Here is a 22,129-nt window from a genome sequence, read left to right on the forward strand (position 1 = left end):
GCCATGGATTTCTTACCTGCAATTTACAGAGGAACTGTATGTGAAGAGGCAAAGGTTCTCCTGGAGGCAGTCACTGAGCTATGTCATCTGCTGCAGCAGGATCTTCAGCCAAGTACATAATCTTGACTCTCAAGGTCACTGTAGCCCTTAATCTTTATGCCTCAGGGTTCTTCCAGGCTGCTGCAGCAGATATTAGTAACATAACCCTGTCTGCTGTGCACGCCTGCATAGCACAGATCACAGGTGCTTTGTTTGCAAGAGTAAACCAATTTGTATATTCCCCATTGCAGCCACAGACAGCAAGATAGGGATCTAGGCTTTGCCAGAATTGCAGGCTTCCCCCTGGTGCAGGGCATCATAGCCTTGATATTCCAACAGGAAGCCCCCGGAACCGTTATAATAGGAATGGGTTAGACTCCCACAAGTTAAACTGGTGTGCAATGACTCGCAATAGATCATACAGGTCTGTGCCTGCTATCATGGCCGTTCTCACGATGCCTTCATCCTCCGCCAGTCCGCCATTTCCTCACTCTTTCATCCAGACCATCGAGTTAGAGGATGTCTTCTTTGGGGACGAGGGCTATCCCCTGCACACATAGCTTCTGACACATGGGGGGTTGGGTGCTTGTGGGAGGTTAAAGTAGCAGCTTTTTGGAGCGGGACCATTTCTCGGCTCCAATACGCCCATTTCCGGGTTTAACCCAGGCGCATTAGGATGCGGGCGCCCAACAGAAACCTAGAAATCCCGTCCCCACTTAAAGCCGGCGGGCCGATATTTAAAGGGCCAATTCAGGTTGTTGAAACACGTTAGGTAGTTAACTTTTTGTGAATTCTGCAACAGAAACTGATTTAACTTCTCCTGAATGTGTCTCCCGTGGCTTCTGAAACATGCCATAGAAACGGAGGCGAGTTGCAGCCGAAGCTCATTTGGTCCTTTAAACCAGTGATTGACATAAATAAAAAGTGAAGTATTGAAGCTGGACACTCAGTTCTCTCAGACAAACGTTTGGCTGAGAGTCCTTGGTGTTTAGACTGAGATTTCTTTGTTGAGACTGAGAATTCTTGTATTCAGACAAATTTACCTACATTTTGGAGCCCCTCAAACTGTCAAGATAAAGATGGGGGGATGCAATAATCTATTCCACAGTACATCTGAGGAGGAGGCACATTGCCATCATGCAGTTCTCGGATCTGCAGTTACACAAGACGGAGGTGCACCACAAGGACCTGGAGAAAAGCAGAGAGGAGACCAACAGCAGGGCCGAGGTCACAGGAGGCATAACTATCGTGAGAAGGTATATAGGCAGAGGCTGAGCTTCCTGGACCTCTCTGAGGAGCAGTGCCTACGCAGGCTCAGATTGTGTCAGCAGGTCGTCAGGTGCAGACATCTGCAGCCTCCTTCATGAAGAGCTGCTCCCAGCTGGACCTGATGGCCACGCATCACCCGTCGCAGTTAAAGTCACCACTGCCCTCAATTTCTTCACCTCCAGATCCTTCCAGGGCACCACCGGTGACATCTCCAGGGTGTGTCAGTGTCACTGCACATAAGTGCATGAGACAGGTGACAAATGGCTTATTTGCCAGGGCATCCGACTATGTCAACTTCCCCGTGACGACATCAGCCAGACTGAGAGGGCAGTGGGTTTCAACTCTTTGGCTGGCTTCTCATGGGTGCAGGGCACAATTGATTGCATACACGTAGCAATCCAAGGACCTCCGCATGAGCCAGGATTGTTCATAAACTGAAAAGGATATCACTCTATCAATGCACAGCTGGTGTGTGACCACTGGAAGAGGTTTCTGCAGGCGTGTGCCCGATTCCCTGGTAGCTGTCATGATGCATTCATTTTGCACGAGTCCAACATCCTGGACCTCTTCCGCATAGAAGACAAGCTTAAGGGTTATGAGAAACCCCACCAATGAGGCACAGCAGCGCTACAACCAGAGCCACATCACCACCAAGTCTGACAGTGAGCAAGCCATAGGAATGTTGAAGATGCGTTTCAGGTGCCTGGATCGATCTGGGGGAGCCCTTCAGTACTCGCCAGCGAGGGTGTGCAGAATAATCGTCGTGTGCTGCCTTCTGCACAACACAGCGCAGCAGAGAAGGTTACAGGTGGAGGAGCTCGAATGCGCTCATCAAGCATCCTCATCTGGTGGCAACACTAAAGAAGAGGATGAGGAGGAGGACGAGAAGGATGAGGAGGAGGGTGAGAAGGAGGAGGAGGAGGAAAATGAAGATGGGGAACCCGTCGCCAGTGCAACGGTGCACATTGTTGCCCGTGATGTCAGAGATTCCCTCATCTCTAACAGGTTCTCGTAATGAGATGTGAAAATTGAAGACCTTGAAATACTCAGGCCGCCTGGAACAACCACCATCATCAACACCCCCCACCCCACCACTTCCCTTTGCATAAACAGTCTTTCAACCATGCACGCACCCATTGGGCAAGCACCCAATGGGTGGGATAATGTCTTGTCATTCATGATGAAGCACATGAAACGGCAAATTCACAAAAGGTACTCAATAATGGCCAAGACGTGGCAGTGGTGGTGATAATGATTAAATTTAGTGTGCCATAACAAAAAAAATATAAATTAACAACATGACAGCACGTCAAACACCCTTGGTGAATTACAATTGCTTAGCCTTTCTCTTTCCACTGTTTCTACGTGGTGCAGTCCCTATGGCATCAGCAGAGATATTGGCAGGTTGCTCAGATCTCTGCCCTACCTACTGAGATGCCCTCGGCCTACGACCTTTGGGATTTGGAGCCCATGAGGGCTCCAACAAAGACTGCTCCACCTTCACCTGTGCAGGGACAGACCCGGCCATCGGGAAAGGAGGCAGCATTGAAGGTATTGGATGAGGGGGGCAAGGCAACTGGTGAGACATGGGAGCGCTTTGAATGGAGTCTCCACTTCCATGTCCCTTTTTGCCATCATCCCTCTCCCGGGCCAGCGCAACATCAATCCCACCACTCTGTTGGCCAGCAGGCTGATTAACAGATGTGCCGCATTGTAAGGCCACGGCTAATATATCTGTTTGTCTGTTTAAGGCGGCAGACATGTTGGCATCCAGAGTCCGCACAGCCATTGCCATGGCCTGCATGGACTCATTTGAGAGTTGTGCTTGAAGCTCAATGGAGGCTGCCACTCTGTCCATCGCAGACATTCCCGCACTTACCTGTGTCACCAACCCAGGCGTGAAGGCTCTGGAAGACAACAGAAGCCAATAATAATTATTCATCAGAAAATTGACACTCTTTCCACTGACCGTACTGAGGTCTGGAATAGTTCAATCGTTGATAAAATCAATTCATTATGTGTGTGAAAAATGTTAAAGTTCTGTCACTGGCCATCTGCGGGTTGCCAATCTCTCCATCTCCGATGGATGGGCATGCAATGGTGAGACTTATCTCCATGGCCTCCTCCTCTGTATCTGTCAGCTGGACTATCTGTGGTGGACCACCTCCAGTCCCCCTCCTCTCCCTTGCATTTTGCGCTCTATACTTCTAAAAGGGGACAAAGAACAGATCTGTGAGTGACTGAAGGTGAAATATTCACCATATGAATGCATTGCTTTGGGTGAGGCTGACAGTGAAACAGATGCATCAGAGGGTGACTATCAGACAGATGCATCATATTGTATCAGGATTGGGTGAGTGACAGTGCTGGGTGCATAAATGGGGAGGTGAGGAAGTACATAGAAAGTGAAGGATAGTTGATGCTGGAACTTAAGTGGGTGTGAAGAGTGATGTGATGCGTAGGCATGCCAGGGGATGGTCTCGGGTGGGGGAACGGGGCGCAGTGATGGTGATGGCGGTGTTGCATTTCACAGGATGTGGGTGAATCTGCAAAAGTACTCACTTTTCCTAACCTGATTAGGTCATCAAACTGCTTTCTGCACTGCGACCAAGATCCAGACACCGTGCTCCTGCTCCTAAACTCTTCTGTTACCTCCAGCCTTCTTGGTGGCAGAACCAGGTTTCTTCCTTCCATCACTTGGGTAAATTACCTCCCTCCTGCTTCTCACTGCACCCAATAGTACTTCAAGTGAAGCATCAGTAAACCTGGGTGCAGCCTTTGCTTTCCTGGACTCCATTTCTCCTTTCTCCTTCAAAATCCATTCTTGGGCTGGCCCTTTAAATAGTGGGCTTTAAATCGGGTCATTTGGGTATGCAGTGGGCCCGCTGTGCAGCTTGGAGGCACGATACCCGGAAGCAAAGAGAATTGCCTGCAATCGAGATATGATCGCAGATTTAAACGCGCACACTTTGCCTCCGGGTTCCCCATGCACAAATCCCCTCACCTGCTGACTTCCTGCCGCCATGTTAAAATCATGTCCATGTAGTTTCCAGCATTACTGCTTGCCACGCTGCCTCCCCTCCCTTTGCCAATGATGTCTGCCCAGGGCTCCTCCATTGGTGTGAGCACTTATGTGGCTGCAGATCCTTCTCTTGTTCTGCTCATCTTGATGTGGAGATGCCGGTGATGGACTGGGGTTGACAAATGTAAGGAATCTTACAACACCAGGTTATAGTCCAACTGTTTTATTTAAAAATCACAAGCTTTCGGAGACTTTCTCCTTCGTCAGGTAAGCGAGTGACGAAGGAGAAAGCCTCCGAAAGCTTGTGATTTTTAAATAAAACAGTTGGACTAGAACCTGGTGTTGTAAGATTCCTTACATCTGCTCATCTTGCTCCTGTTGTGTATGAGCTGGTCCTGCAAGAGTGGGAGTGGGTTAGTGTGTGCCCTGTTGAAGGTTGTGAAGATGTGCGGCAGCTTAGCATTGTGTGTATAGTGAAAGAAGCAGCAGGTGTGGGAAGAGGAGGAAGCAGTTGTGAGTGCAGTAGCGGGTGCTCAGTGTGCAAGTGCAAGCAAAAGAATGAGCACTAAAGTGTGCTATTGGAGGACAGGGGCTGAAAGGCTTGGTAGTGCTAGCCCTACGATAAAGTGGTGTAGTGCTGTGCAGGGAGTAAGAGAGATGTGAATGGGATTCATAACTTAGCAGCTCTTTTCAAGATATGACATTTCTTGCAGCATTGCTTCCATGTCCTGGAAACAGTACTTCTAGCATTGCCATTCTCCACCAACTCTCACCATTGCTGTTGGGCTATTTGCCTGGACACCCTGTGGTCATCTGTGAGGAACAGTGCCTCCTTCGTGGCTCCAACCTCCTACACCAGCCCTTCCACAACACTATCTGAGATGCTGGGGGCCCAGGCTGCAGCCAACTTCTCCAGGCTTGTCAAAGAAATACTTTACAAGGAATAGCATTGGAAAAGTGCACCTCTCCTTTAAGAGGTGCAGGCTGCCTTTAAATCTCTGCAACCTCATTGGATTTCCCGCCCCTGCCCATGGGCAAGTTGCCAATAACAAGCACGATTAGCACAGTGAGCTCGCCATGAATATTGTAATGAGGCACAAACTCGAAAACGGTTCATGTCTCATGACAATGTTATCGGGCAGGTGTAGCACCCAACTTGGGAGGAAGTTGAAAGTCATTCCCAATTAGTTAAAGTTGTAGACTATGTGATGACTGTGATTGATTTTAGCACCTTTTAACACCTGTAAGGTGCCGAAATGAGGAAGAGCATATAGGATGATGAATTTGGAGCTCAGATAGACGAAGCGAGCAAAGTTCAAAGGAAGACTGACCAAGTAACAATGATAAAATGGAAAAGACAAGAAAGATTGTGACAGAATGAGAGAGAGAGGTTGAAGGCTACAGGATGAGCGAGTTATTGCCTATCAAACAACAAGCTTTTTCTTACATCCTGTCCAGGAGTACTAGAGAGTAATCTTCTCCAGCCCTAGAACCCTCTGAGAACTCTGCGCTCCTCCAATTCTGGCCTCTTGTGCATCCCCAATTTCCTTCGCTCCACCATTGGCAGCCGTGCCTTCAGCTGTCTAGGCTCAGAGCTGTGGAATTCCCTCCAAAAACCTCTCTGCCTCTCTACCTCTCTCTCCTCCTTTAAGATGCCCCTTAAAACCTACCTATTTGACCAAGCATTTGGTCACCTGTCCTAATATCTCCTTAAGCAGCTCGGTGTCAAATTTTGTTGTTCTGCCAGTGAGCCAAAGAATATCAATAGATAGAGAAGGACTAAGAAGGGATCCATCAAAAGTTCATCAAACTGTAGTCTTTAAAGTATTCTAGAAACAAGATTTTTATTGCCTTATCAAAGGGCATGGAGAAGGCCAAGATGTAATGATTTAGCCATTGTCTTATAAGAGAACTATATTTCAGGCTGTGCAATGGGAAGGAAGTTGATGATTGCAGAGTTAAATAATCGGTAAGAGAATAGATAACGTTTTTTTTTTATTCGTTCATGGGATGTGGGCGTCGCTGGCAAGGCCAGCATTTATTGCCCATCCCTAATTGCCCTTGAGAAGGTGGTGGTGAGCCACTTCTTGAACCGCTGCTGTCTGTGTGGTGAGGGTTCTCCCACAGTGCTGATAGGTAGGGAGTTCCAGGATTTTGACCCAGCGACGATGAAGGAACGGCGATATATTTCCAAGTCGGCATGGCGTGTGACTTGGAGGGGAACGTGCAGGTGGTGTTGCTCCCATGTGCCTGCTGCCCTTGTCCTTCTAGGTGGTAGAGGTTGCGTGTTTGGGAGGTGCTGTCGAAGAAGCCTTGGCGACTTGCTGCAGTGCATCCTTTGGATGGTACACACTGCAGCCACGGTGCGCCGGTGGTGAAGGGAGTAAATGTTTAGGGTGGTGGATGGGGTGCCAATCAAGCGGGCTGCTTTGTCCTGGATGATGTTGAGCTTCTTGAGCGTTGTTGGAGCTGTACTCATCCAGGTAAGTGGAGGGTATTCCATCACACTCTTGTGCCTTGTAGATGATGGCAAGGCTTTGGGGAGTCAGGAGGTGAGTCACTCGCCGCAGAATACCCAGCTTATGACCTGCTCTTGTAGCCACAGTATTTATGTGGGTGACCCCCAGGATGTTGATGGTGCGGGATCTGGCGATGGTAATGCTGTTGAATGTCAAGGGGGGGGGGGGGGGGCGGTTAGACTCTCTCTTGTTGGAGATGGTCATTGCCTGGCACTTGTCTGGCATGAATGTTACTTGCCACTTATCAGCCAAAGCCTGGATGTTGTCCAGGTCTTGCTGCATGCCGGCACAGACTTCTTCTTTATCTGAGGGGTTGCGAACGGAACTGAACACTATGCAATCATCAGCGAACATCCCCATTTCTGACCTTATAATGGAGGGAAGGTCATTGATGAAGCAGCTGAAGATGGTTGGGCCTAGGACACTGCCCTGAGGAACTCCTGCAGCAATGTCCTGGCGCTGAGATGATTGGCCTCCAACAACCACTACCATCTTCCTTTGTGCTGGGTATGACTCCAGCCACTGGAGAGTTTTCCCCCTGATTCCCATTGACTTCAATTTTACTAGTTGGAAGTTGAGTAGATGATGTTATTGATATGAAGAAGTTAATGATGAGGACTCCCGCTTGATTGTATAGCACTGTGTCCCCACCTCTGGTATGTCTATCCTCCCGGTGGGACATGTCATGTCCAGCGATAGTGATGGAGGAGTCTGGGATGTTAGCTGATAGATATGATTCAGCAAGTATGGTTATGTCAGGCTGTTGCTTTACAAATCTGTGGAACAGCTGTCCCAGATATTAATAAGAACTTTGCTAAGATTGCCTAGGTTTTATCTTGACAAGATGCCTGGCCACTCAATTTTTTTCCTCTTACTGAACTTTGCAGTAATTATCTACAACTGCTTGGCTGCCTAGGCCACTTCACAGGGTAGTGGGACTGGAACTGACTCCCTTCCCTGAGGGACATTAGTGAACAAAATGGGTTTTTACAACAATCCAGAAGTTTTCATGATTATTTTTCTTGTGCTGGACCACAAATTACCATTAAATTCAATTTCACAACATGCCACGGTGGGATTTGAACTCAAGACATCTGGGTTGCTAGTCCAGTACCATAACCACTAGGCATACTCTACCCTTTTTACAATTTTAATTTATTCACTAATACCACTCCAATCATATAGACAATCTAGAGTTTTGTTTTTCAAATGGTTAAACTTTTATAAAGCACACTGTGACTTTCTTACCATTGTGTGAACACATTTTGGATGCTTTCAACTGTTAGTTCCTGGTTCAATAATTAGCAGGGATGAGTGTCATCTTACAAACTGAGTCACAGTTGTGAAACCTCAATCTTTTTCCTAAAAATGACTATATGTCAAACAACACCCATTGTAAAGTTGAGGTTTGTTGACAGTGTTACTTAAAAGAGTGTGTGTAATAGAGCAGTGACATTTCAACTTTCAGCAAGGTGTTACTTTCTCATATATCTCAATAAAGAACTAAGACAACAAATTCCCACATGTGTTCAACAAAGGAAAAGTAACTAGCATAATGAAGATTTTACTTTTGGAAAAATATGCTAAATTTCCAAATTCAATTAATAAACAGAAGGAATCAGAATTTGTTTCTAAGTGTGACAAAAGTACTACCATAGTAGCTATACAGTAGTATCATTTGTTACACAAAACATTTCTTTAATTCTTTCAATTATAGACACAGTCAATGTGAGTAAGATGTTCCAAAAATACAGTCTAAGCATGATGATTTAGTCATTTTTTCCAGCTAAAAAGTTTGAATGATCTAATAATTTGAATTAAGCAACATAAATGACACAGCAAAGTGGGAATTCAGTACTAAAAAAGGTCAAACTATCAGATCATTTGAATTAAGCAACTTTGAATTTAGAGAAGACTAGTTTAAATCACTTTCCTGGCTGATCTATCAATAATATGATGGAGGGATAATTTCCATATATATCAGATCTTTATTCTTCATCCATATGTTTCAAATGTGCCAGTTTAGCTCAGTTGATGTAATTTTTGTCTCTAGGTCAGCCCTTTGTGGATTCAAGCACCCTCCAGAGTTTGAATGCACAATCTTCACTGACACTTTTTTTTTCATTCCCGGGATATGGGAGTCGCAGGCGAGGTAGGCATTTATTGCCCATCCCTAGTTGCCCTGAGAAGGTAGTGGTGGGCCGCCTTAGTGGTTTGATACAAAGTGGCATGCTCGGCCACATCAGGGGGCAGTTAAGATTCAACCACATTGGTGTGGGACTGGAGTTACATATAGGCCAGGCCGTGTAAAGATAGAAGGTTTAATTTCATGAAGGACATTAGTGAACCAGCTCTACCTTTTCTTTATTCATTCATGGAATGTGGGCATCACTGGTGAGGCCAGCATTTATTGACCATTCCCAAATTGCCCTTGAGAAGGCGGTGGTGAACCGTCTTCTTGAACCGCTGCAGGTCTTTTTTTGTAGTGGGATTGTACAACTGAGTGGCTTGCTAGGCCACTTCAGAGGGCAAATAAGAATCAACCACATTGTTGTGAGTCTGGAGTCACATATGGGCCAGGCTGGGTAGGGATGGCAGGTTTCATTCCATGAAGAACATTAGTGAACCAGATGGGTTTTTACAACAATCCGGTAGTTTCATGGTCGCCATTACTGATAATAGCTTTTTATTCCAGGTTTCATTTAATTAACTGAACTTAAATTCCCCAGCTGCTGTGGCGGGATTTGAACTCATGTCTCTAGATTATTAATCCAGGCCTTTGGGGTGCCAATTACGAGTCAAGTAACGTAACCACCTTGCTACCACACCTAGGGAGCAAACACTTCCATTTTATGCTCATCTACTCTCGCACTCTGCTATTCAGTTGCTGAACATTGCACTCCCGTTTAGGCTCACTCACCACACACTAAGCTGGTGGATATACAACTGCATGCTTCTATGCGTCTTGTGTCAGGCACATTGCGCCTTACACCCCTCCCATGGTTACCAGTCCTCTGCAACATAGATCCGCCATATCATCAACCATAACAACAACAACTTGCATTTATATAAGCGCCTTTAACGTAGTAAAACATCCCAAGACGCTTCACAGAAGTGATTAACAAGCAAAATTTGACACCGAGCTACATAAGGTGATATTAGGACAGTTGATCAAAGAGGTAGGTTTTAAGGAACGTTCTAAAGCAGGAGAGAGAGGTAGAGAGGCGGAGAGGTTTAAGGAGGGAATTCCAGAGCTTAGGGCCCAGTCAGCTGAAGGCATGCCAATGGTGGAGCAATTAAAATCGGGGATGCGCAAGAGGCAAGAATTGGAGGCGCGCAGAGATCTTGGAGGGTTGTAGAGCTGCAGGAGGTTAGAGAGATAGCGACGGGCGAGGCCATGGAGGGATTTGAAAGCAAGGATGGGAATTTTAAAAACTATGTATTTCCGGAAGCCAATGTAGGTCAGCCAGCACAGGGGTGATAGGTAAACGGGACTTGGTGCAAGTTAGGATACAGGCAGCAGAATTTTGGATGAGCTCAAGTTTATGGAGGGTGGAAGATGGGAGGCCGGCCAGGAGAACATTGGAATAGTCAAGTCTAGATGTAACAAAAGCATGGATGAGGGTTTCAGCAGCAGATGAGTTGAGGCAGGGGCGGAGGAGGGTGTGTTACGGAGGCGGTCTTCGTGATGGAGTGAATATGGGGTCAGAAGCTCTTCTCAGGGTCAAATAGGATGCCAAGGTTGCGAACAGTCTGGTTCAGCTTCAGACAGTGGCCAGGGGGAGGGATGAAGTCGGTGGCTAGGGAACGGAGTTTGTGGCGGGGACCGAAGACAATGGCTTCGGTATTCCCAATAATTAGTTGGAGGAAATTTTTGCTCATCCAGTACTGGATGTCGGACAAGCAGTGTGACAAATCAGAGGCAGTGGAGGGGTCGCGAGAGGTAGCAAATTTGCATTGTTCAGATACAATAGCAAATTTTGTGAATAGACTTTGTGGCAAAATCATGTGGCTGATTCACTTTGATTTATTCTATTCACCAACAGTGTGGTCCTCTTTGAGGCATCCAATATAGTCAACTTTTCCTGATTCTTTTGACTTCTCCTTACTTCTCCTGGCATTAAGAGTGGACAGCGGTGCACCTATAAATCACCACATCATCTCCAACCCGACAGACCATCAGCCAAGATTCAACTGACCATGTTGTAGTTGGGCTTTTCTCAACTATTTTCAAACTGGACAGGGACAGTGCACCTCAAATCTTCACCAATGGAGCCTTCATGATAAATGTGGTTTCGGACAAATACAAACCATGTCCCACATTGTTGAATCGTGCCCACTAACTAAACTATCTGATGGCCTACGTGCTTTGCATGGTGGTGATAACAATTCTCTAAGATGGCTGGAATTGAATGCCTAGTCGGTTTACATTAAATAATAGTAATTAGTGAGCTAGTTTGGTTTTTACGATAATCCAACAGCTTCATGGTCACTTTTACTGATAGCAACTTTTTTTATTCCCAGGTTTTTCTAAACTGAATTCAAATTCTCAAACTGACTTTGTGGGATTAGGACTCACTTTCCCTGGATTATTAGTCCAGGCCTCTGGATTATTAGTCCAGTAACATTACGATTACTTTACCGTAACCAGCATGCAGCTAAGTCAGGGCAGGGGAGGCCTAGACTTTCCTTTTGGGGCCCGGCAGAGCTCTGACCCCGCAAGGAAAGTAAAAAAAAAGTGCAATTGATCAGTAATTGGAGCTGTTTCCTATTCCTAGGTATATGGGAAATAAAAAAAAATGTCTCCATCCAATTTATCAAAGACCAGCATTGTCAGTGGTATGGAGATGCTTGGTGCCAGAATTAACTTATCTTCTACCTGAAGGAGCTTCATGAAGACGAGAGTGATAAGACAAATATTAGTAGAAAAAATGCTTATTGATAAAAGTACACACGTACACAATGAAAAGAAACTTTAAGGTTATCCTGGAAAGCAGGGACAACTCCAAACTCCAGCATCCCCAGTAACACATACACATCCCATATCCAAATGAATTGAGTTGAAGATCCTCATCCTCACCTTTTGAATCCCTCCATGGCTTCACCCCACCCTATCTCAGCAATTTGCTCCAACTAAACCAGCCCATGCACATCCTCAGTTCCCCCGAAAATGGCTTACTCCTCATTCCTAGCAACTCCAACATCCACGACCATTCCTTTAGGCACTATGTCCCTGTTGTCTAGAACTCCCTTAATAGCTCTGCCCTGTTACCTTCTTCTCTGCTTTCAAAAAGCTTTTAATAACCCTTCACTTTGATCATGTTTTGGCCACCCAAATCTGTTTCCCTTACTGCCATTTGTTTGTTCATTTTCCTGTAAAGTCTCTCTATACATGATGAGCACAATAGAAACGTAAGTTGTTGCAGATAATTTTATTTCTACTGCATTGGTGATTAATAGTAAAACAACAAGTTGCATGCACCATTACTTACTTTATCCCCTCTACCCTCATTCTGATAAAGCAGTATTTCCGCCCCACTATGGAGAGGAAGAGGTGGGCGAACTCCTTCTAATGTGGTGCAACAAGCACCACCAATGACGCTTTGCAATTTATCAGTGGTGGATGGGTCTCTGTGTGACTACGAACAGTACCATTATGTAGAAAATCTCTATTCGCATCAGTGATAGATTATGCTTTGCTTTTGTTAGCTGCACTTCCAGTAAATCTATTTTTTGACACTTACATTTAGTTACAGCACAAAGATTATGATGCAGATACATTGAATATGTGTACATTATCCTAATGGATAATAATCAGTTTCCATTATTGTACTAGAAAAAATCCTCACCAATTTTTTCTAAACTTTTTAAAAAGATTTCTGCTGCTTTTAACACTAAAAATATTTGCAAAAAATGTCACCTAATGTGTGGCAAAAGGATAATATTCTAACTTATTGGCATTAAGGCTCACAAATATGTGATGGTAAATGCCTTCATTTGCCACCCAAGCTTAACTTGCTGCCACTGGTAAAGTACTGCAGTCAATCAGCAATTTATTGGCAATAGTGATATCTGTGGCTTGAACAAAGCACTTCCCACATGTTTATGTATGTAGTAAATGCTAATAAATGCAACTGAATGTAATATCATTTGCTGTTGGTAGTAAAGGCACATAATAGGGGCTAGAGAGAGGGGGAGAATGAGACAACTATGTTTCACTCAATTTACTTTATTAGGCAACTCTTAAAATGTTAGGACATATACTTTGATCCCACGCACTGCTACTCACTCCAGGGGGAGCCAATCTTGCTCATCCTTCCATGAAACCCCAATCATAGCTTCTAAATGCCTCTCGAATGATTTCAGGCCTTTTTCTCCAAAGCCCTACCTGAAGACCATTGCAGATATTAATCACTCTTTGTGTGAAGAATTGCTTCCTGACGTCAATTCTGAAGTTATTTTTTATCAGTTTGTACTTATGTCAATTTGTCCTGCAATCATAATTTAACTTGTAATAGTGCACAAGATTTCTTCCACTTAGTATTTTATTCAAGGTAATTTCACCGATCCCATGCAGCTAGCAGGGAACTGCGTTTAAAGGAAATGTAGGTCCGTGAGTCACTACTACAGTGTTTTAGGCCCACCTCTATTTAACTGCCTTTGTTCCATATGCCTTAATACCCTTACTGAACAAAAATCTATCTATCTCAGTTTGGAATTTTTCAATTGACCTAGCCTCAACAACTTTTTGGGGGAAGAGAGTTCTAGATTTCCACTACTCTTTGTGTGAAGAAATGCTTCCTACCATCAACCCTGAATGGTCCAGCTCCAATTTTAAGATTATGCCCCCTGTAATTGTCACTCCATAATTGGCAATTTAGGATGTCATTTCCTCATAAAAATTCTAAGAAACTGGCAGGGTAGAACTTCTCCATTCTGAAACCACATTGGCCCCTGATCAGAAGTTTATATTCGTGCAGATAATTCTCTATTTTGTTTCTGATGATCAATTCCATTATTTTGCTAATTATTGGTGAAAGACTAATGAGTTTGTGGTTATCTGGGTGTCATGTTTTGGAATTTTTCCTCCTACTATGATACCCAAGGACCTCCCCCCTCCCCCAATATTCTCAGCATCCAACACTTCTCTGCTCTTCCACATCTCACCATCTCACTATCACTGCACCCAAACTACCAAATCACCCTCCCAACACCACATCACCCCTCCTTAGTCCTCCTACAAGTCTCCTATCTACCTGAACCTCGAGCATTTTCCTTTAGATCCTGGACTATTAAACCAAAAGATATGACATAAAATTCATCACATAGCTAGACAAACATTTAAGAATAATCAAGGGGAATAATTTAAATTTTTATTGCCAGGCAAAAAAACAGGTGCTAGTGATTCTGCCCCTTTTCTGCCTCGCCCAATTTTCTTTTCCAATGAAGTCTACCGTTTTTCACGATAAAAGTTAAAATTACCCCCACGAGCACTAATTTACAATTGCCATGAATATATGTATATAAAATATAATTTGAACCAATAATACTTTGTAATAAAAATGCAACTTCAATTATTTAATCACAATAAATTAATAGCCCTGATAACATACTGTATGATACAAAGTATAAAACAGTGTATCCTCCAAGTCTACATGAGCAATGCTATGGGAGATTCATTAACATATAAAAGAGTTTTCCATCTAGGATGTCCATTTCACCTCAAAGTGTTGCACTTGAAAATGTATGTCACATTTCATCTGATTTGCTCAATTATCATAATCATAAAACAGTAACCAAATACAACTGAACAATTTTCATTTCCCACAGCAAAAGCAATTAGCCTCTAATTGACCTCAGAATGTACCAGGGATTTACAAACACCTGCCAATTTAGAGACAGAAATTATCCTCTAGCTAATCTTATGATGTGCTTATTTGTAACTTTTCCCCACAGAGAGTACACTTTGTGACCTTAAAGGGGCAGGCAGTTTTCCTCAAGGCGGTCCCTTTACACCTATTAGGAAAAGGTTATGAAGATGTAAATATTGCCCTGTTATATAACTATAATAAAAACTGAAAATGCTGGAAATACTCAGCAACTCAGGCAGCATCTATGGAGAAAGAAACAGAGTTAACGTTTCAGGGCGATGACCCTTCATCAGAACTGGAAGAAGTTAAAGACTTAACAGTTTTTAAGCAAATACAGAGCCAGGCAAAGGGTGGGGGGTGTGGTTAGGGAGGAAGGGGAGGACGGGAGGAAAGAACAAAAGGGAGGGTCTGTGATAGGGTGGAGGGCTGGAGTGATTAAATGACAAAAGGGATGATGGTGCAAGGCAAGGAGGGTCGTAATGGGACAGATAAAGAAACAAAAGATGAGTCTGGAGGAGCTGTAAATGGCAACAGCAGAACCATTACCAGCTGTCCGAAAAAACAGGAGCAGTGGTTATGATCTAAAGTTATTGAAATCAATGTTGAGTCTGGAAGATTGTAAAGTGCCTAATGGAAAGATGAGGTGCTGTTCCTCGAGTTTCCGTTGAGCTTCATTGGAACAGTGTAAGAGGCCGAGGACAGAGAGGCCAGAGTGGGAGTGCGACGGGGAATTAAAATGGCAAGCGACTGGCAGGTCAGGGTCACGTTTGAGAACGGAACGGATATGTTCAGCAAAGCGATCACCAAATCTGCGTTTGGTCTCCCCAATGTAGAGGAGACCGCATTGTGTGCAGCAAATACAGTATACTAAACTGAAAGAAGTACAAGTAAATCACTGTTTCACCTGGAAGGAGTGTTTGGGACCCTGGACGGTGGGAAGGGAGGAGGTGAAAGGGCAGGCGTTGCATCTCTTGCGCTCACATGGGAAGGTGCCATGGGAAGGAGAGTGGGTTTTGGCCTCATCTTCTACCCCACCAGCCTCCAGTTTCAACGGATCATCCTCTGCCATTTCCACCACCTCCAGTGTAATGCCACTACCAAATACATCTTCCCCTCACCTCCGCTTTCAGCATTCTGAAAGGACCGTTCCCTCCGCGACACCATGGTCCGCTCTTCCATCACCCCCAACACCCGCTGGTCAGCATCGGATCGCGGGGGGAGAGATCGCGGGGGGAGAGATCCAGGATGGAGGAAGATCGCTGGGGGGAGATCAGGGGTGGGGGCGAAATCGCGGGGGGGATTTCACAGGTAGTGGGGAGGTTGCTGGGGGATGATTGTGGGTGGGGGGAGATCGCGGGGGGAGATCAGGGGTGGGGGCGAAATTGCGGGGGGATATCACAGGTGGGGGGGGAGGTTGCTGGGGGATGATTGTGGGTGGGGGGAGATCGTGGGGGGAGATTACGGGTTGGTGGAAGAGATCGTGGGTCGGCATCGGATCGTGGCGGGGGGGCAGATCGCGGGGAGGGGTCAACCTACAGATTGAGGGAGGGGTCGGCGGATCGCGGGGAGGGAGGCCGATTGCAACAGGTTAGCTTGGTAGGCCGCGGGGAAGCACTCCTACTCCTCCAGGTCCACAAACAATCCTATGAAAAGCACTTACCCTGTTGGATCCGACAGTTCTCGCCTCCCATCAGCTGCCGGGTTTCTCAAGCCCTGGGAAACCCGGCTCGCAGACGTTAAATCCAAGTGGCTGCTAAAATCTGAGGCACGCAGCCTCGTTAACATATTTAAATTACTGACCCGCCTCGTGAGAGCAGGTTACTCGGCCGCCCCCCCAAACCCACCCCGGTTAAACCGGACGTAGGTGGGTTCGCGGCAGGTTGGGGTCGGGTTTCAGATTTTTAAGAATTTAACCCCCCGCTCGTCTCCCGCTCATCCTGGGGGGTTAACATTCCCCCACCCCCATTATGTCATTGAAATCTTTCAATGGACTTCACCCATTAAATTATTTTTGGACTGCAGTGACTGGTATTGTGTACACCTTCTTAAAATAAAACTGCTGGGAAAATGCTGAAAATGTGCAATAACTGTACGATTTATTACAACCGCACATAACACATTTTTTGTAAAAAGGACAGTTGGGAAAAATGAAAGTGAATCCTTCATTGCCTTAGCTTGATTTATGTGATGCAAAACGGTCAAAGTGGCCACAGCTTCCTCTTCTGGCAGCCCCCTTATCAGTAACTCCATCAAATATAGGCTCCAATTTCAGTTACATTTTCCTAATTTAAAAGATGATGTAAATGTTTAGCGTACTCTTGCAGCCTTTAACAACTGGTGATCCACACCCATTCCAAGGCACCACTTCATTCTATAAAATTAAAGTCTTGCATCTGGTGTGCATCTGTAGTCCAAGGGAAAGTGTGGGTCACACTTCAAAGGCTCACACTTTTTTTTAAATTGCTCTTTTTAGATATTACAAGTGTTCTGTTTTAGTGCCTGTGTACAGAACTGTGGAGAAACACAACCTGATAAGATCCCTCCTTGCTTCTGTTAGTCTCCGTGTCTGTTCACGTTGCCACCTATTTTCTTTCCTTTTCTCTTTGTGGCTGTCTTTTTACTTGCTTCCCATTACAGGTCTCTTCTCTCTTTCGCTGTGTTTGTACTGCAGGGGCAGGTCTGGGAGAGCGACGCAAGTGTGCCACTCTCCTGCATTTACATCCTGGTGGTGCAGCATTTCCCCCAGTAAACAGGCTGCAAAGTGGATACTCGTATTTTGTGCATGCACAGACAATTTAGCCAGTGTGCATGCACAAAGTACTGGCGTCACAATGTCAACAACATGCTGCTACTACTTGGAATCAGCATGCATGTATATGTGATAATATCACTAGGGGGATTACGCTGCTGTAATTGGAACAGGAGACTGGATTTTAACTTGCAGCCGGGAAGAGAGTGAGGGGGAGCGGCGGGAAACCCGGAAGTATGGCCTATTGACTCATTGGGGTAAATTTTAACATACCGGCTGGATCTCAGCGTCAGGGTCAATACAAGGGTGGGAAACCCGGAAAAATTTTGTGTGCGTTGTCTCGAGCAATCGCGACTCCATTGAAGGCCCTTAATGTTGATTGGCAGCCCCTTCACCACCCTAAACATTCACTCCCTTCACCACCGACGCAAAGTGGCTGCAGTGTGTACCATCCACAGGACCTGGATTATTTAAAAGTCCATTGCAACATGGGTTTTGAGGGAGAAAGGAGAAATCACCAAATATGGAGCAGCAGAGGATAAGGCCAGTTTGATGACTCTTTGTTGGAGTTGCTGTTAGCTGGTGTGAGGAGTAGGGGAAAAACATTGTACCCAGCTGACAAGAGAAAACGCCCTGCCTCTGCCACCAAGAAGGCCTGGCTCGAGGTGGCAGAGGAGCTGAGCAGCAGGAGCACTGTCTCAAGGATTTGGATGCAGTTCAGGAAGTGTTTCAATGACCTAACCAGGTCAGAAAAAGTGAGTACAGTTATTGATTCACTTGCATTCTGTGGTGCACCTTAAACCCTCCTCACACTCTGCCCTGCAAAACCTACTCCATCATATCACTCCTCACACCCACTTAAGGCTCAGTGTCACTTTCTGTGCACTTCCTCACCTCCCCATTTGTGCACCCACCTCTCCCACTTACGCCAATCCTGATGCAATGTCATGAATCTGTCTGATACTCTCTGATGCATCAGTTTCATTGTCAGCCTCACCCAGACCAATGCACCTGTCAGGTGACCCCGTCACCTTCCCTAATTCACATGTCTGTACTTTCTCCACTTGTAGGAGGAGAGCGTAAAATGCAAGGGAGAAGTGCTGGACTGGAGGGGGGCCACTACAAATAGTGCCCTGACAGAGGCGGAGGAGGAGGCCTTGGAGCTCAGCTGCACAGTGGAATGCCTGGCCGTCGGAGATGCCGAGACTGGCAACCCGCAAACATCTGGTGACAGAACTTTAACATCCCTCGCACACAACATGAATTGATGTTATCAATGATTGACCTGTTGCACAAATCAGGATGTTCATCACAACATCATTTCTGCGATGATTCTTAATATTACTGTATATTCTCTTCCAGGGCCTTCAAGGTTTGCTGAAGCAGCAGATGACCTGGACAAGGGTGATTCCTCAGAGGAGCTCTATACCTCTGAGGGTGCACCATCACATCATATCCAGCCATGCTCCAGCGCAGATACTCACATCTCGGTGCGACCTATTAGAGAGTTAGTTTGGTTCTCACCTGGTAATTCACCACACACAAGTGAGCACAAGCAGACACTGGTGGCAGGGGCAGCTGTGAAGAGTCCGTGTCGGTGGGCACACTCCTCTCGAAGCTCAGCTCAGTTGGATTCGGATGCTGAACCCTGGGGGCCATCCTTGAGAAGGAGAATGATCGAGGTGAAGATGTACCTTTGCGAGGTACTGGAAGACGTGCCACATACACGCTCCACAATAGCGGAGAGGACAGAGGAGTCACCTCAGGCATTAGTGGACTTGTGGCACAGGTCAGTGCGGGAATGTCCACGATGGAGAGAATGGCAGCCCCCATTGAGCTTCAAGCATGGCTCACAAATGACAATGGCCGTGCAGACTCAGGGTGAACAACATTCTGCTGCCTTAAACAGGCAGACAGATACTTTAGCACTGGCCTTACAAGGCATCACAGGTGTCCTCCAAGTTGTTGTCCAGGTAGGAGTGATGTGGCCGTGGCACGGGAGAGGGATGATGGCGAAAGGGGACTTGGAAGTGGGGACTCCACTCAAAGCGCTCCCACATCTCACCTCTTGCCCCCCTCACAACCAGTACCCGCAATGCTGCCTCCTTCCCTGATGGCCGAGTCTGAACCTGCACAGGTGCAGGTGGAGTAGTCTTTGGTGGAGCCCTCATGGGCTCCAAAACCCAAAGGGCGTAGGCGGAGAGCATCTCAGCAGTCAGGGCAGGGACCTGAGCAACCTGCCATTATCTCTGCTGAAGCCACAAGAGATGCACCACGTAGAAGCAGTAGGAAGAGGAAGGCTAAGGTTTTGTAATCTCGAAGGGTATGCGCAAGGGTGTCTGACGAGATGTCATGTTTTTCATTTCTCTTTGTTTTTCGTTACATTCACAATAAACGTCATACTTCTCACCACCACTGCCATGTCTTATCCATTCTTGAGTCCCTATCGTGAAAGCGCCCTTTCACGTACCTCATCATGACCGGCAAGACTTGATGCCACCCATTGTACGCATTTACAATGGGTGTATGTGTGGTTATAGGACTGTTTTGTGCAAACAGAGAGAGGGAAGGCTGGTGTTGGTGGTGGTGGTGGTGCTTCCAGGTGGTCTGAGTACTTCACTGTCTTCACTTTGCAGATCTCCTTATGAGAATCCATCAAATATGAGCGCCTCCCTGGCATCAAAAGCAGCTAGGTGTGCCACTGCTCTGCCGATGAGTTGCCCATCATCCTCCTCCTCCTCCTCATCCTCCTCCTCCTCCTCGTCTTCTTCAATGTTGATGGCAGATGAGGGTGCTTCCTGAGCGCGTGGGATCCCATCCACTTGTAACCTTCTCTGTTGAGCGATGTTGTGCAGGACATAGCACACGAGTATTATTCTACACAGTGTAGAGTGTGTTCAGTATGTACTGAAGGGCTTGCCCTGATCGATACAGGTACCTGAAGCGCATCTTGAGCAGTCCTATGGCTTGTTCTATGACAGATCTGGTGGTGATGTGACTGTCGTTGTACCACTGCTGTGCGTCGCCGGTGGGGTTTCTCACAGGTGTCATGAGCCATGTCTGCAAGGGGTATCCCTTGTCTCCAAGGAGCCAGCCCTTAAGTGCGTAGAAGAGGGCTGGGATGTTGGATCCGCACAAAATGAAAAAATCATGGCCAGCTGCCAGGGAATTTGGCACACACCTGCAGAAACCTCCTCCGGTGGTCACAAACCAGCTGCGCATTGATGGAGTGATATCCCTTTCAGTTGATGAACAGTCCTAGCTCATGCGCAGGTCCTCGGATTGCTACATGTGTGCAATCAATTGTGTCCTGTACCCGTGGGAAGCCAGCCAGAGACTGGAAACCCACTGCCCTCTCAGTCTAGCAGATGTTGTCGATGGGGAAGTTGAAGTAGTCGGATGCCCTGACAAACAAGCCATGTGACCCATTGTATACGCTTATGTGCAGACAACGGAGAGATCCTGGTGATGTCACCGGTGGCGACCTGGAAGGATCCGGAGGCAAAAAAATTGAGGGCAGTGGTGACTTTAACTACAACGGGCGATGTGTGGCCACCAGGTCCAGCCGGGAGCAGCTCTTCATGAAGGAGCCTGCAGATGTCTGCGACCACCTGCTGACTCAATCTGAGCCTTTGTAGGCACTGCTCCTCAGAGAGGTCCAGGAAGCTCAGCCTCTGCCTGTAGACCCTCTCACGAGGGTAGTGCATCCTGTGACCTCAGCCCCTCCGTTGGTCCCCTCTCTGCTCTTCTGCTGATCCCTGTGGTGCACCTCTGTCTTGTGGCGCTGCAACTCCCTGAACTGCATGACATGCCTGCCGCAGATGGTGATCCTCTTCCTCAGATGTACTGTAGAATAAATCCACTGTGCCCCCCATCCTGATGTTGTCAGTTTGAGGGGGTCCAAAATGTAGCTAAATACGTGTGAACACAAGAATTCTGAGTGTGAGCAGAGAAATCTCAGACTAAACACAAAGAACTCCCAGCCAAAGGCTTGTCTGAGAGAACTGATTGCCCTGCTGCAAAACTCACCTTTTCTTCACATGTAGCGATCACTGGTTTAAAGGCCCAAATGGCTGCCGGCTGCAACTCACCTCCATTTCCATGATGTCTTTCAGAGGCCATGGGAGACACGTTCAGAAGCAATTAAAATGGCTTGTGTAGTTCAAACCACAAAAATTTAACATCTTTAAGTATCTTAATTAGCCCTTTAAACAGCAAAGCCGACACATCCAGACATGCCTTGGTCAAACCCGGAAGTCGGTGGGTTGGAGCCCCCCCAGGATGCAGTTCCGCTCCCAAAACAGAGAATTTTCACTGCCCACCCGCCCCCAACCCACCCGTTCTTCAGGGTTAAAATTTATCCCAATCTGTAGGTCTCTCTTTTCCAGTAATTCATTGGCTGTAAAGCACTTTGGGATGTTCTGAGGCTGTGACATGCAGATCCTTTCCTTTCCTCTTGGTCTTGATCTCTATCCTTCTTATATCTTTCATTTCATTTGTGTGTACCACTTTTTTCTGCCTTTTATCTTGCTTACTGTTCTGCCTTCTTCAGAGGGCTCAAAATCCTGTTTTGTCAAAAAATCAGAGCATGCCTTTTTCTCCCATTAACACAATGCTCAGCTCTGAAATGCACAATTTCTGAGAATGCAATTTCACCAGC

At 46.3% G+C, this 22,129-nt stretch overlaps 2 long non-coding RNA genes across 5 annotated transcripts in view; one reads left to right on the forward strand and one right to left on the reverse strand.

Moving 5' to 3' along the window:
- LOC137323324 (uncharacterized) overlaps positions 1 to 22,129 on the reverse strand; it is a 115,932-nt gene that overhangs the window by 28,027 nt on the left and 65,776 nt on the right. The gene's annotated exons all lie outside the window — the stretch shown is intronic.
- Positions 1 to 22,129, forward strand: part of LOC137323323 (uncharacterized) — an 85,159-nt gene that overhangs the window by 1,506 nt on the left and 61,524 nt on the right. The window lies entirely within an intron of this gene.

This window comes from Heptranchias perlo, chromosome 7, assembly GCF_035084215.1.
Source record: "Heptranchias perlo isolate sHepPer1 chromosome 7, sHepPer1.hap1, whole genome shotgun sequence".
NCBI classification, from domain to species: domain Eukaryota; kingdom Metazoa; phylum Chordata; class Chondrichthyes; order Hexanchiformes; family Hexanchidae; genus Heptranchias; species Heptranchias perlo.